General features: G+C 35.2%; 1 protein-coding gene across 2 annotated transcripts in view; it reads right to left on the bottom strand.

Moving 5' to 3' along the window:
• COS1 (6,7-dimethyl-8-ribityllumazine synthase / DMRL synthase / lumazine synthase / riboflavin synthase) overlaps positions 1 to 16526 on the bottom strand; it is a 74611-nt gene that overhangs the window by 39471 nt on the left and 18614 nt on the right. The window lies entirely within an intron of this gene.

The following is a 16526-nucleotide window of genomic DNA, read 5'->3' as shown; positions in this document are numbered from 1 at the left end:
TATGCTAGGACAAATTTTGTCTACCAGAAGTTGGCTTCTTCTCTTGGCTGGTCCTTCAAAAGAAGATTCTCACTGCAAAAAACTTTAGAGTTATCCTCTCTATGAAATCGAAGAAGAATCTATTGATCACATCTTCCTTAACTGCCCAACCTCTAATCAATGTTGGAAATGGCTATGCTCCTAGCTAGGATGGTCCTCGGCCTTTCCCACGACTATTTTGGAGATGCTTCAGAGTTGGCCCCTTCTATGAAGGCAAAGTATCTATGGCGGATTATGGATATCAGCTCCCTCAATTATCTTATGGGAATTGTGGAAGGAACCAAATAGAAGCATTTTCCAAGGGAAAAGGATGGAAACCAAACAATTTATCAACAAGATGGGATCCTCTTCTATAGAAATCATAAACAATAGAATTATCAACATGAAAAAACCCGAAGTTGTAATGTCCCACTAGGATTATAAACAAAGAGGTAAATGGATCAGTCTACATATCCCCCCTTATGTAGGATCAAGATCAAAATCTTTAAAAGTTGAACTAATAGCAAATGGCTCCCCCGAATCAAGGATTGTTTAAACTTAACTTTGATGGAGCATCTAGGGGCAATCTTGGGATGCCAAGATTGGATGTAGCATTCATGATGCAGATGGCAAAGAAATAGCCAATATTGCCAAACCCATAGGTATAGAAACCAACAATTGGGCAGAACTTATGTCTTTGGTCGAAGGACTAGAACCTTGTAATAGTATGAACTTATGAAAAATAGAAATTGAAGGTGACTTGGCAATTATCATCAACGCTCTATGGAAGGGATCACTTTGAACTAGCGACTAGATTCAATGTTGTCAAGAGCATTGATCTTATGTAAATCCTTTGGAAGACTGCCATTTAACCACATTTATAAAAAGGGAAACCTAAGAGCTGATGAACTTTAGATTTAATCATACCTGAGCATTGAGTCTAATTACACTGCAAAATAAACTTTTCACTCAAAAACTCAAGCATCTTTATTAATCATTTCCTTGCAAGTTGAATTTATATTTTTTTTTGACTTGATGGAGTTAGAATCCCCATAGGAGGGAATTGTAGGAAGATTATTGGAGTGTCATGCAAATTTTCATGTGTTTCTTTATACTATTGTTTCACCTAAAAGATTGGAAACTATCATATATTGAAGATAAATGTGGCAAATTGATTATCATTCCCTGTTTAATTTGTTTTCATTTTGCCCTTACAATAGGTGTTTAAAAATCAATTGGTAATAATAAAGCTTTAATGACGATTCTCACTTTTTTTGTTATCTCATTTGAACACTCACATCTTGATATAAATATAGTTACACAGGGACTCACACCCCCCTACCACCTCAAAGTACCTGTCCCCGAGACACCCCCGCACCAGGTACTCGAGTACCCAAGTACCCCCACCTCTGCCATTCCACAACCATGCCGCCGTTGGAATGGGGATTTGGATTTCTATTTGACTTTTGAATTTTGAATGTTACTATTATATAGGTAATATGTTACTATGTTCAATGTTCAATGGTTCTAGTTCATGTTGCATTTTGCTATGTTCACGTATTTTAATTCGGTATGTTCTACTAAAACATCATTTCATAACAAGCATTTAAAGTTCTATATGTATATTGTACAACACTCCTTCCTGCGTCATCCTCCCCTTGCAGCTGTCCCCTGCCATTCCCCCACCATACTAAAAATGAGACCCATTTTCCCTGTCTCGAAAACTCGTCCTGTCATCTTAATGTACCCCAGTACTGGTGTTACATTGGATATAAACTTATCTTTTAAAATCAGCAAAGAACTTAGATATTAGCTTGAACAGAAAGTTTTTTAGTGGAATGGCTTGTTTTGTCTGGCATTAAGTTATCCTTTCTAGGAACTTGAGCAATAAAAAATGAAGTGGTATCAAACAAAGGTTTTTTTCTTAAGTAAATTCAAATGCCAAAATTTTGTATCTACGGGTTTTTACAATTCTGAATGTAATAATACATCTTGAGAAAACCTGAAGATTTTCCACCTGGCTTTTACCTTTCAGTGCTCCTCAAAGCCAGGATGTACCATCTTTTTGTAATTAATACAATCTATATAGTCATGGCTTATTGCTTATCAAAAAAAAATTAATAATATAAATAAACAATGTCATTATCTAAATACATAAATAATAAAAATATAATGTGATTTTCATTGTATAATAATTAACAATATATTAAAGATCATAATAAATTATAACTAACAATATATAATAATGTTAAAATAAACAAGGACGCATTGCGTCTAGTTCCTGCCATAAGTTCTTTATTGCTTTTTATAGGCAAGTGTTGTAGCAAGTAGTTTTTTATTGTTTTTTATAGAGAGGTGTTGTAGCAATAATATGGAATATAGATGAGTAATGTGCTTGTATGATAAGGTAAATGACATTATTTATGAGCTTATCCATCGTTACTATTAACATCTCTTTGAATTGAGTATTCATTAAATATAAACTTTACCTAATATGAACATTTCATATGTACTGATATTGAGTCTTTTTTAACTTAAATCACCAATAATTTTAACAAACTCACCTCTGCTACAAAAAGGGGAAAAAAATAGTTTGAAAAGGGCAAAGAATTAACAATTGGTTATATTAAAAGTTATAAAATTATAAAATAATCAAATCAGAACCATTAACGTATTGAATATTGTTATTAATTAGTGACACGATATTGGGATCTAACATGTATTGAAATAGACACATCAGAAGCAAGTTCATGTTACTTCATGCACTTAATTTTTCAAACATGCATATCACAACTCAAATCCTTTCAATTAAAACAAAAAAATGAAAGCCAAAAAAGCCAAACAAATCGAAAAAAATACATATTACAATGAAGAGAAAATCAATGACAACAACAGTTGTGGTAGTAAACATAAAAATAGAATTTTTTAAAAGAGTGATATAGTGACAAATGAGAAAGCTGCATGAATGTTGAAATTGGGGATAACTGAAATAGGCATAAATGTTGTTACGAATGTTACAAGGAAAGGTGTGGACATTTGGCTGGAGATGTGTCACACATATGGTAGATTTTCTTTGCACTTGGCGAGTAGCAACAATAATGAACTTTATCATAAGAGTATCGTCCAGGCTTCAATTTGCAGGGTGGAATAGGGCAAGCAAGTAATAATTTGTGCAATTCACAACAATGTGTGCGAGGCAGCCATAGCTAAAGGTAGAATACGGTGATGGTGCAGAGCCTTCTTATATGTGACAATTTTAAAAAGGATTTATGAAAAATTATTAGGCCTTATTCTTGAAAAATACAAATAAAGGTAAAATTATTCCTGAAAAATTAATGAGGCCTTAATGTTTAAGCTAATAGCCTACACTGTACTTGATTTACAAAGATACACAATAATTTGAAAAAAACCAAAGAACTTTAATGAACACGAAGCTTCTAGATTAGATCCATTAGCAAAATGAGATATAAAAGAATACATCAACCAATACATTTTTGAGCAAATCTTTTTGTTTTTCTTTGGAGGTCAGATTCCCTTTAAGATCTAAACTAGCTACGTCAAGAGAACATGTGCATCCAATTTATGCTCTTCCCAACAATACAGGCAACTACTAAATGCTTGAAAAAGAAGTTGATCGGATGTTTGAGCTCTACCTTGCGGATCAAGCGGATCTAGTAGTTTGAAAGGGCAATGAAATGATCAAATAAATAATTTTCATTCACATCTAATTGAAAAATCATGTCTAATTTTTTATATACCATATTGACAAATTATTTAGATCTGGTACGACTGGGTTGAATAAATCTGCTTTTGACGAGGTATGCAATTCAAATGAAACATTTTAGGGTTGCAAAATGATTCGATATGGGCCATAAATAAATAAAAATTTGCTGAGGAATACTATTCAAAAGCTTTAACTTCACACAGCTGTATGAGGCTGAATTTCCAAAAAGAAATCTACACCACCACTCTGGTAGCTGCTTAGCATCAGATGACATAAACTAATGGGTCAACAAAATCCACCTGTGTTGAGGAGCTTTCAAATTACTTGATTCTTATGCTAGAGGTTTCAACTACAGACAACCTGCTTGGGTTGGGACGTCCATCCCGCTTTGCTGTTTTGACAGAAAAGTAAATGATTGAGAAATCAAATGATAAATGGCGAACCAGAGAGAATAATGAAAAAAGGCACCAGCACTTTTCCATTCCCTTGAATCCGTCAATCCTTAGACATTTTCTACCACTTCTTTTTCCTCAATTTCCAGACATTTGTGATGGAGATTTCTAATCAAATTCAAATCGATTGGTACAAGCTTGCAATTTGACACAAAAAAACACCTCATATGACTTGACAATCAGACGACTATTTGATGAACTCAAATTAGTTTTATAGAAGTAATGAAATCAATAAGAGACGAAACTAAGAACTTTTCAAACCAAATCTGGCTACTTGAGTAAACCACAACAATACAAAACAAAAACACTTGCAATTTCATTCCAATACCTAAAAAATTTAAACAATGATGCTAGGCTTTTCATATGTCATGTTAGGGGTATGAAGAATTTTCTAGCACTAAACCTATTTAGATTTTTCTAGACTAAGATTTTTCTAGAAGAAGCTGAGATTTTTTCAAAATTTCTATTGTGAAAAAGGAAAAAGCCTAAAATTAAGGGGAGAAAGATAAGATATGTCAGAATATGTGAAGATATTGTTACATATTGTTAGACAAATTTATTTGAGTTGTCTGATCATATTAATAGTGGGCGTAAAGTTTGGAAAGTTGTCTTATCATATTAATAGTAGCTGTGCAGTTTGGAAAAAAATAATAATTTTAAGTAGAAAATTAAAAGGCAACTCATGACTGTAGCAAGGCTACAACCAATAAGATTCGAAATAAATTATTTTTTTGAAATTCATAAAATATCAAAATATATGAGAACTATATAAAATAAAAAGTTTTTGAAAAATAAAAGATTCTGATTGGATAAATTAATTAAAAAGTAGCATTGCACTGAATGCTATAGTATCCTGCCTATGGCAGGAACTAATAAATAATATATCAAATATTAATATTAATATTAATGATGATAATTATTATAATATAATAAATATGATCAAATTAATTATAAATATGAATAAGAAATTATTAATATTGTCTTAATAATCAATCAATACAAATGGAATAATAATATAAAAGTCAATACCTATCCTAATAGAAAATTAATTAAAAGAAATGAGAAGTACATTAAACAAGCCCATTCATAAAAGCTAAGGAGACATATGTAAAAGCATCAATCTATAAATTGCAAAATGTATAAGAGGAACTAAACAAAACAAAAATACATTTTAGGAATTAACGAGAGAGATCTGTTCCAAAATATATAGGCATAAAAAGGGGGCATTACACAAACTCTAGGAAGAGTCAAGAAATCATACATTTAATATAGAGTCTAGACCATAGAAACTATTCTCATTAAAGATGATTCATATCTAATCACAATTATATATGAAAGGAATCAAGGGTAAACTAACAAATGCTTTGTTTGCCTAGAATGAAATCAGCCTAATAAAACAGGAAAAGAGCTTTAGAAGTCTTAAGATCTAAATCCAATGGTCTCACATTCATAGTCGATCAATTGGGATAAACCAAGAATAAACTAAACAAAAGGCATCCACGGTCAAAACAAATGCTGAAATCCTCAGTTCAGTATATTTATATGGAAAGGTAAGGGAGCATCAACTATAATATGATGCCGGAAGAGAAAAGAATGCACTTAGACTTAACAATATTAGTCTTAGCACATATTTTAGACATAAGTACTTTGTGTCTTTCTTAGAATCTTTTGTCATATATCAAACCATCATTAGGACTAAGTCAGATTCCTATGAGTTATGCTATTACTAGTAAGAATAGATTAGTTACTCATTACTTGTGTAGTCAATTGTGCAACCAATATTACAAATAGTTTAGTTCATAGTTCCAAGGATCATGGCGATTCATGCAATTCACGTGATTCGGCGATTCGATTCAAGCCAAACGATTTTTTGTCAATCGGTGAATCAAATCAGTGATAAAGGGTTTATGAAATAAGTTACTAAATTTCAAGGGTTTTTTTAATTTGCCGATTCATGGCCGATTTGATTCCGATTCATGGCCGATTCACGATTCAATTTGGCCTTGCCGATTCTGCTCTGATTCCAATTCTTGTTACTTTGGTTTAGTTACAACAAAGTAGCCTTACAAAATGTAAACAAAATTTATATGGATGATAGAGATGATTTAAATAAGGAAAGCATCCAACAAATTCCACAAGGTTTCCATCATAAGGCTAGCTCCCAACACCCCATGTGGCATCTTGGCAATCCCCCATTGATCTCAAGACCTTTTGCAAGTCCCCCACACACCTCCAAATATTCCTAGAACCACTTCCAATACATAACAAAGAATCATACACATTGCACAAAACCTTTTAATTCATGTCCATGGCGCACAACACAAATTTCTACTCTTCATTGCAACTCAAGATGTACCCATGCAGTCACATCAAAAGACCAGCGATGTGAGTTACATCAAAAGACCAGCGATGTGACTAACCTATTCATGCAGGCTTCTCCTTCCTTTAAGCATTGCACAATCACAACTCCCAACCACGCCTATCTCAAACTTCAGAGATCACAACACTCACCTCCGACTCTTTGACAACCTTTTGTTGCACATTCTAGTGCATAGTACCCTATCAATTTCCACTGCTTGAGCTCCATCCAAAATGTAACACTACAACCCCTAAAGCAACACCCCAACGCTTTTCTTGGTGCTTCCACAAGTCCCCACCATTCCTTGTCATTGGAACTCTAAGACACCCACTTTGGCTCTTAAAGTAGTTGATGCCCTTCCCTAAAAGTGTTCTTCAACTGAGTCCCTAACTCATCTTCTTTGACCTTACCTCAAACCCAATTCTTCACCAAGTCCCCTAGATTCATAAACCAACTAATCATATAGTCAACCCATATGTGCATCCTTAATAGCTTGCTCAGTAGGCTACATCTAATGCAAGCAAAATTTCTTTTTTCCCCTACTCAATTTCCTCTTAGACTCTAGCCTCAACTCTTGGAATTTATTGTCCTATTTCTTATACTCCCCTACTCTAGATCAAGTAATAGACCCATTTTCCCATGTATTTTCTTGTGTCACATTCTTTTAGACCATGTCCAATGTGGATAAAGTACTCACTCTCTCTTGACTAAGCCACTATATGCTCTACGGCCTATTGACCTCTTAATTTGATAATTATACCTTGTGACCTATCTAGTCTCCTAGTTCTTACTACTCAGCCATGTCAACCACCTTTACATCCTTGTGGCCTTGATAATTTCTATATAGCTTTTTCATACAATCTTGCCTCCTAGCTTTGCCATACAACTCTACCCCATGGACTTGCCATATCCTTCTTCCTTATGCTATTACCATCTAGTACTACTCCATAGTCCTACATGTCATGTTATAAGCACACATGTCCAACTACAAATGGGCAGCCCCCATTTTTGCTTAGTAGGTGTTTTCTTAGCTTGGCAATAATTTTAGTCTCTTAGCTTCTTAGCCTTTGAAAAGGCAATAAACCTTATTCAATCTAGAGGAATGCAAAATCTCATCCTTGTTGAAGATATATCAAGTCAAGAATGGGTAAGTAGAGTCTGGAAATTCAAGTTCAAGAGCCACTAGCGAGCGCCAAGACAGGTGCAAACAGTAAGCTATGAGATATTTCACTAAGTGTCAAATTTGCACATGTTGTCAAACAAGGTGTAAAGGATAAAACTACGGGATTTTGAAATGGAAAAATGATGATTTGATATTTAAAAATATTCTAAATGAGGGAAAAGAAATTTAAGTCGTTAAGTGAGATTCTAAATTTGGCAAGAATATGCATGCCTTATATAAGTTCTCTTAAAATTCCTTGTAAAGCTTCAAGAAAATCAAAAATATCCTTAGAAGAAAATTAACATAAAAGAGGTAATTCTAGTTTGAAGACAACATGAAAGAGGAAATTCCAATTCAAAGGCAACTTCTCAAAAGTTGTCCCTCTCAATTCAACAATTTCAAAATATTAGAATATTATAATGTTTCTTTAATGTTAACCTTTAGTTTTATTGATACAATAGCTTTGTTCGGATTAAAATTGGATGATAATATAACTATTTAACATGCTTGCATACATATCAATATACTCTGTTTATATTTAGATATACACACACATTAGAATCCAAAATTATTATATTATCATCCACTTAAATCTGATATGTATCACCAAGTAAGATCTGATTCTATTGATCTATTCTGATCTATTTATATTACAGATTATAAGTATCAATTGCAAATCGATAATTGAGAAAATGTTGCTTATTTATGACAGACCCAAATCTGTTCATATCACCGATCATAATTGGCTTAGTTAAGGGTTTGAATCGGCAGAATCAACAGTAATATAAAATATTGTTTGAGTGAAAAGATGTGCCAATGAATGGACATGTCTCCACTCATGTGGAGGCATGTCTATTCATTGACATGCCTCTGCAAACTTTATTTATATTCAAACCTGACCAGTCTAGAGAGCATCATTGTAATCAATTAATGTTCTGCTCTTATAGATCGAATATCATTGAAGAGAATTCAGAGATGAAATTCATAATCAGTATTTATCAACATTGATTAGGTATCACCTTCAACTTACATCAAGTTATACACCGATTATAATCTGCAAGAAAGTACAGTGACTGTAAGAATCATATTTTGAAAATAAGAAAGACATAGATAGATCAAATCTGAAAGAAGTTTGATCTACATATACATGGTATCAGAGCCTAGTTAAGGAAGATCCAATTAAATTTGACATATCAGATTACTCTCCCTTGATATTACAGTCACATTTCATTCTTCATAAGTCAAGTGCAATCAGATTTGAGGATCGTCTCGAAGCTGCAAACAACTTCACATCATGGAAGATCAAAATTATGATGATACTAAAAGAGAATAAGCTATATTCATTTGTGAAAGAGAACAAGATTGAACCAAAGATTGACTCGGAGAAATCTCAATGGGTTGAGAAGAATGAAAAAGCCATGAAACTAATAGTAGATGCAGTAACGGATAATATAGTACCTATATTAGCAAAACATGGGATTGCATACCTTATGTTCAAATCCTTCAAAAGTACTTTTGAAATAAACAACACCAGAAGAAGCCTTGCTCTATAGAGGAAATTTAACCATCTAAGCATGAACAAAGGAGAATCCATCAATGCTTTACAAGAATCACTGAGCTATGAGATCAACTATGAACAGTTGGATATCAAATTGATAGTAAGGAGTTAACACTCATAGCCTTAGGTGGCCTACCAAACTCATGGAGTCATTTGTTCAAGGGATAGGTGCAAGATCGAAACTCCCTAAATTTGCCTGATTTAGATATGACTGTCTACAAGAAAATCAAGATAGATGACAAAAGGAAAGAAACAAAAACCTATAGATGAGAATATTCATGTTTTAGACACAAATTCTTATAAGAAAAGTAAGAAGGAGAATTTCAAAAGCAAGAGAGATTTTCATGGAAAGGTTTCGTCCAAGCAGAGTAAAGATGTTTCCCAAATTCAATGTTTCAGATGTGATCAGTATGGACACTATGCAATTAAATGTCCTGACAGAACAAAGCAACAAGCATAATTTGCTAAGGTTGAAAAAACAAATACGGAACATGATTTTGAGAAATTTGCTTTCTACTCAGCATTATCAAACCAAGAACCAAACAAACTTAACACCTGGGTGATTGATAGTGGCTCATCAAGACACATCACGGGATCCAAAGAAAACCTAGACACTATGGTAGAAGAAACTGATGAAGAAGTTACATTGGGGATGATTCTGCACATCCAATAAAAAGGGTTGGAACTTGCACCATCAAATTGAAATCTGGCATCTCTATTCAACTCACTAGGGTACTATTTATACTAGGAATTAAGAGAAATTTAGTATCCATATCTGCCCTTGAAGACAACAGATACAGGGTTACCTTTATGGATGGGAAAGTTCTAGCATGGCCAAAGAACTCAAGCATAAAGAAAGCTCAAATCATATGTATAAGACAAGGATGTTCTTGTGAGGTTTTCACATCATCGCCCCAAAATTTTTGGGACCCCATTCTTTTTCGGTTGCCTTGACAAATTTTTTCAGAGTTGTCCAAAGGTTTTCAATTTGAAAATTTTACACCTTGAATGCCTTTAGGCCAGGAGCAATGATGTGATTTTTTTTCACTTGATGTTGACTTGATTTTCCGGAACATGTACTTTTATCTTTAGGCCAAACAAATTTCAAAAACAACATTTTTTTTCAATAGTTAGAACAATATTCAGCAAGATAAATTTGCAAAAAATTTTGACTATACGGATTTTGAAAATTTGATATAATTGTTTAAGCTCGGACAATTTCAAAATGAATTTTAGATTTAATTGTTTTGGAAAATCTTGAATTTTTTGGTGAAAAGGGAAATTTTTTGATAGTGGAATTGAAATTGGAAAATTGATTTTGACTGCTAGAAAAATGATTTATTTTGGTTAGAAAATTGAAATTGTATTGCAAAATCAAAATTGAATTAAATTGCAAAATCGCATCAATTTGGTTGAAATATTGCCTAGAAGATTTTTAAAATATTAAAAGAAATTGGTAAATTAGAATTAAAAATTGATTTTAGCTTGCTAAATTCATTTTAATGATATTTTAATTGCCAAAACGTTATTAAATGAAAATGTTGACATCTCCTAGGCTTACATTGTTTTTATATTGCAATTTTTCATCAAAATTGGCAATTAAATGGGCTAATTTCACTATAGGCTAAGTAATTTTAACATGGCATTTAAGTCTGGGCCATTAATAAAGGAGCTAATTTAATTTTGCTTTCCTCCAGGCAAGTCAGCCCACTTGGAGAGGCAAAAAAATTTGGTATAAGAGGGGCTTTCCCCCCCTCTTATTTCATCATTCCTTCTTCCTCCTCCTTGGGTGAGCGATTTTCTTCTAAAGGCAATTTCCAGCTTGGGCAATTTTGTTAAGGTAGATTTGCTCCTTTTTTGGCGGCATTTTCTCCTTGCTTGGGCGAATTTCTGCCCTAGGGCGATTTTTGGAGCAATTCTGGTTTTTCTCCAGCTAGGGCAATTTTGTTAAGGCAGATTTTTCCATTTTCTTGGCAGCGAATTTCAGAATTGGGCAATTTTATTTGGTGAAAGGACAATATGATTCAAGGTCTGATTTTTGGCAAGTGTGGGCAATTCTGATTTTTTGCTAGCACATCATTATTTGCAAAGAAGGTTGAAATTTCCAAAATCTGATCCGAATTTGAAGAGGGCCCGGTTATTGGTAAAGATAGATTTAAGGTAAAATTCTATTCATTTTTTAGAGATGAAGATTGGTTTTAAAGGCGGATTCTATTCCTTGTTCTTGCTTTATTCATTTCCCTTATTTTCTTCTTGCACTCATTATCCACCACTTCATCATTCCATTAAAAGGCTGAAGTTAGGAGATATAAGTATAGATTTCATGATAGGACACTTGGAGAGGCAAAAATAAGCTAGACCATCCTAGGATTGAAGTTGGGAGATATAAGTATAGTCCATCCTAAGGTAACGAAGAGGCAAAAATAAGTGGCAGTCCCACCCCTAGGTTGAAGGTTGGAGATTGATAAGTGTAGAGATAGGACTTGGAGAGGCAGAAATAAACTATATTTCATCAGTAGAAAAAAGGTTGGAGATTGATAAGCATAGTCCATGTCATTTAGAATGAAGGGGCAGAAATAAGTGTTTAAGATGGTAGATGTTAGTGCAAGCAAGAACCCAAAGGGAACGAATACCAAAAAAGACAAGGAAGACATGATGCCTAAGACCACCTTCTTCTCAAAAGTGAGGTGAATAAGTGATACCAATATCGGTACAATAAACATGGTACAATTGAAGGACAGATTGAAGGAAGGACAATCCCCCATGGCAAAGAAGATCTACAAGAGCGAAATTATACATGCAGCGACTTTCCCTCCTACCTTGCCTTGTCTAGAATTGGTAATGGAGTGTGCATCCCGGTTTGATATTGTTACTAAGTCCACCATTTTCGGTGAAGTGAAGAGAGTGTTAGCCAACATCGACAGACAAGTGGTCGAAGAAATATTTAATATTCCCCATTATAAAAGCATGACAGTGGTAATGATCGATCAAGCGGCTAAGTTATTTCAGGATAATCAGGAGGCTTATTTCATTCATCTAAAGCAGAATTGGTTACACGAAGGCAAGAAGGGAGTTACCAAGTCGTCAAGGCTCACCAAGTCAAATTTCAAATTAGAGTACGGCGATCTAATTGTGCTTCTCAGCCGAATCATGGGCGTGGCTAAAGGTATGCAATTCGAGAATTGGATGTACTTTATTGATAAAATTGAAAGTGGAAAGAGAAAATTTGATTGGGCTAAAATTATAAGCAAAAATTTAGAGTTGCAACTTAGGACAGTACAAAATCAAAAGCAATTCTATATGGGATCCTATCTTTTCTATTTGCTTGCAAGACTATATGAAAATCCTAGACTTAAGGCCTTAGGAGTGATTGGCAATGGGCCAGGGCAATGTTTGGTGCATGCGTGCCATCCACAGTTTCATTTGCACAACACCAAAGATTATAAAATGTTTTATGACGCCTTTGCCATGAAGACGATAATGATATTACAAGGGACACCTACTAGAAGGCTCTCAATGGAAGCGGAAGCAAAAGTTAAGAAGTATGGGAGTTGGTTCATCCAATTATCGCAATTCACATTTATTAGAGTAGCAGGAAGTACAATTTGTCCCAAGAGGCTTCCAAGGTACCCACCCGACAAGGTAGTTTTGATGGAGTTGGCTAGGCAACGTGAGCATTATGACAAAATGATGAAACTTAAAGGTGAGATAGGGATTACCTTCTCATTTGGAATAGGCAATGATACTTGCCCCAATCCTGTCACCTTTGCAGCTGCGATGAAAGAGTTAGAATGGTATCATTTAGGATGGTATAGAGCAAGACAAGGATTCGATCCTAATGGTCTTATCAAGGCATCTCACGGAAATACATTCAAACATATTCCTACTATAGAAGGTTTTTGGGCCAATGCATAGGATGACTTTCATCTAAAGAAGCTAGCTTTCTCAAGGTTGTCAATGGGCATGATGAGACCAATCAGATGGAGAGGCCTTGGTATTCCCGATCAACTAGAAGATGATGAAAATGTGCTAAGAGGAGATTATGATACAGTGGATGGAACAGAATTAGGTCCAGTAGATTGGGATGATCATCAGAATCCTTCCTTAGAGGTAGTTACAAAGACAGTTGATCTGCACACTAAGTCATGATACAATGAGAAGTTAAGGCAATTACAAAATCAGAAGGTACGCCTTATGAGAAAATGAAACCAGAGGAAGGTCCGGTAGAGTCAATCAGACAGAAAGGTGAAGGCAATAGCCAGCAACAAAGAACAGTTAAGAGCAAGAAGAGATGTTTGGAGGTTGAGAAAAGTAAAGAACATCAGGAACCTCCAACAAAGAAACAGAATGCAGCACCGTCAAGGGAGAGCATAATTGAGGCAAGAAGCCAAGAGGATAATACGAGTGGACAAGGGGCCGCGATAGAGGTGCGCTCTAATTCAGAATCAAGTGGTTACAGTCACAGCACCGAATACTCTCCTCTCTCGGAGAACCAACATGGAGATGATGTGACAGTCACTAGTGAAGAAGAAGATAAGCCAATTGATACTAAGGAAATAAGCCAGGCACCCAAGGTCGTTGGTAATGCTTTGCTAGTCGAACCGAATCCAAATTTGGGGAGATGCACGGCACCGCTATGGTTAACGCAAATGCTTATGCCTAGAGGTGAGGTGGTGACTGTCCGAACAATTAAAGATATCCAAAGGTTAGTGGAAAAGGGTGATAGCGAGAAACAGAAACAAATTGCAAAAACGGTGGCAAAGGTAATCAGGAGTGAAAATGATGGTCATCGAAAAGTTCAGATAGCTATACCAAAGGTTAGCGAGGCAGTGGATGAGATTGTAGCTCAGGAATATGAGATAGTAGAGCATAACTTGGAAAGAATCATAGATGACATGGAATGTGAGGAGATCCAAGAAGGCGTAGTTTCAATTAGAGAAACGTTGAGGAAGGCAAACGAAAGGATTGTAAAGTTGGAGGCTGAAAATAGGAATTGGAGATATTGTCAGCCTATCCAATAGTTGCACCAAGCAGCCCTTCCTCAAGACAGTGGGAGCAACACAGAAGAGATATTGGCTCAATTGCACGAAGTCAAGGATTAGATCCATGATACAATTCAAGACGGGTGAAATTTCTTACTTTCCTTTATCTCGACATTCAGGTCATTGGTGGCTATTAGAGACAAATTCAGAACATTTGAAGGTGAGTGGAAGGATTTCCTTCCAGTCAAGGACTTAGCCATTCCTAGGCTACAGGCATTTATCGAGCTACCGGAAAAATATTTGGAAAGAGCCAAGTTGGTAGATGAAGGAGAAATGAGTACGATGAAGTCTTGGTTTGTTGCCTTGACTATCAGATTGAGAATACTTGAAGAGATACAGAATGAGATGCACAGCACAGCGCAAGTGTTGACACTTCCATTTCAACCATGTTGAGCGATGTTAGGGCTGCACTTGATTTTGAAGATATCAGAGAGGGGGACGTCAATGAGACAGAATTTGGATCAAGATTGGATGAGTTGGGGAAGGTTGCCATCAAGAAGAAACATTTGGGCACCCTTGCCTCCCTCAATGCCTTTATTGGATATGCGAAAGAATATGAAAAGGATCATGAGAAAACACTGCAAGTAGCAAGCAACATGATGAATTCAGCTGAGCTCAAGATGAAGCATACACTTTGCCCTCTCACGAAGGAAATCAACGACAGGTAGCGAAGTTCATCACTTTGGCTAAAAAGATAAAAGAAAAGGGTAGAACTATATTAGAAGATCGTTTGATGTAAGCCCAAGTGGCAAATTCTCCTTCTTCTTGGGTAGGATAGGTGTCTGATTTTGATTGGCTACCATTTTGGTGCCTTCTCATTGGTTACCACTTTTCCTTTTTTTCATTGATCCATTGATGAGGTGGCGTCTTCTCATTGGCCGATGGGGTAGCAACCCTAATTAGAGTTTCTAGGATCCAATCTAGATCGTCGATTTTGCCTCTTAATCTCTACCGTTGGTTGTAATTGTGGCCTTATATAAGGCCATTTGCCCTCATTTGTAAAAGGTTGAAGAAAGGTGTTGCTTAAGATAATACCAAAATTGCCTCTCTTTATCATTGTTGTGACTTGCATGGTGATTAAGAACATTTGGTGTTATTGCATGGTTTCTACTTCCAATAGTTAGAATTAGATTTCCTTTGAAGTTGTTAAAGTAGATTTCATTTTGAGAAAGTTGAGTAAGAGTAGATGGATAGCTGCATGGTGATATTAGTGGATGTTTGATAGAGATTTATAAACTAGGCCACTAGCATCCTAGCGGCTTGTAAGGAAGCCTTGCGTGGTAATCTAGTTTTTTTCTCTTGAATTATTGCATCTATGGAAGTAAAGCCACTGGTTAGCTTTCCTCAGATTTGATCCCCGTCCATTTGCTAATCTTTCCATTTATAAGAGTAGGAGTAAAATAGCAAGTAGTTGAGTAGTCAGATTTCATTCTAAAAAAGTTAGGAAGGCATAAGTCATTTGAACACACCCTCCATCATCACCACCATCAACATCATTTGGTGCTCATATATTTTACAAAGCTAGATTCATCACCATCACACCAAAGTCCAAGTTATCTCTAAATGAACAACGTAAAGCTGCCTACGTGATTACCAGCAAATCACATTGAAATAACGGAGTTAGTAACCATAGGTGTAAGGAACATTGGAGTTTTTCTCATGTCTTCATGAGTATTTACTTTTCAAGAGAGGGATTGAGTGTTTGATATTCCATGTCAAGTATTTAATCACTATATGTTATGTAGAGGTACAAAACTGACATCAACAGATGCCTGTACAAACTTTCCAGTGAGACAAATCAAGCCCTCATCCATGGGACTTCTAACTCAAATGAGATTTGGCATCAAAGATTAGGACATATTCACTTTCGAGCCCTAACTTGAATGGAAAAATTGGTAACAGGACTACCCAAACTAAATCAAACGCATAATGGGGCATGCAAAGGGTGTGCCTTAGGGAAACCACTAAGGTAATTTTTCAAAATAGTTTGAGTAGAGCCAATATATTAGAATTAGTCCACTTTGACTAATGTGGAGCCATGTTTGTACCCTCCATGGGAGGATCCATATATTATGTAACTTTTGTGGATGACTTCTCTAAAAAGACTAGATATAATTCTTAAATGTAGAGACTCAAAATGAATCCAAAGGTTTATGGAATTCCCTTCCAAACAGAAAATTAAAATATTGAAAACAGAGAATGAGAAGGAAT

This window comes from Cupressus sempervirens, chromosome 4, assembly GCF_028749045.1.
Source record: "Cupressus sempervirens isolate cs-2001-9-10 chromosome 4, ASM2874904v1, whole genome shotgun sequence".
Taxonomy (NCBI): Eukaryota; Viridiplantae; Streptophyta; class Pinopsida; order Cupressales; family Cupressaceae; genus Cupressus; species Cupressus sempervirens.
Note: the sequence above shows the minus strand (reverse complement) of the source record. Positions and strands in the feature narration are given on the sequence as shown.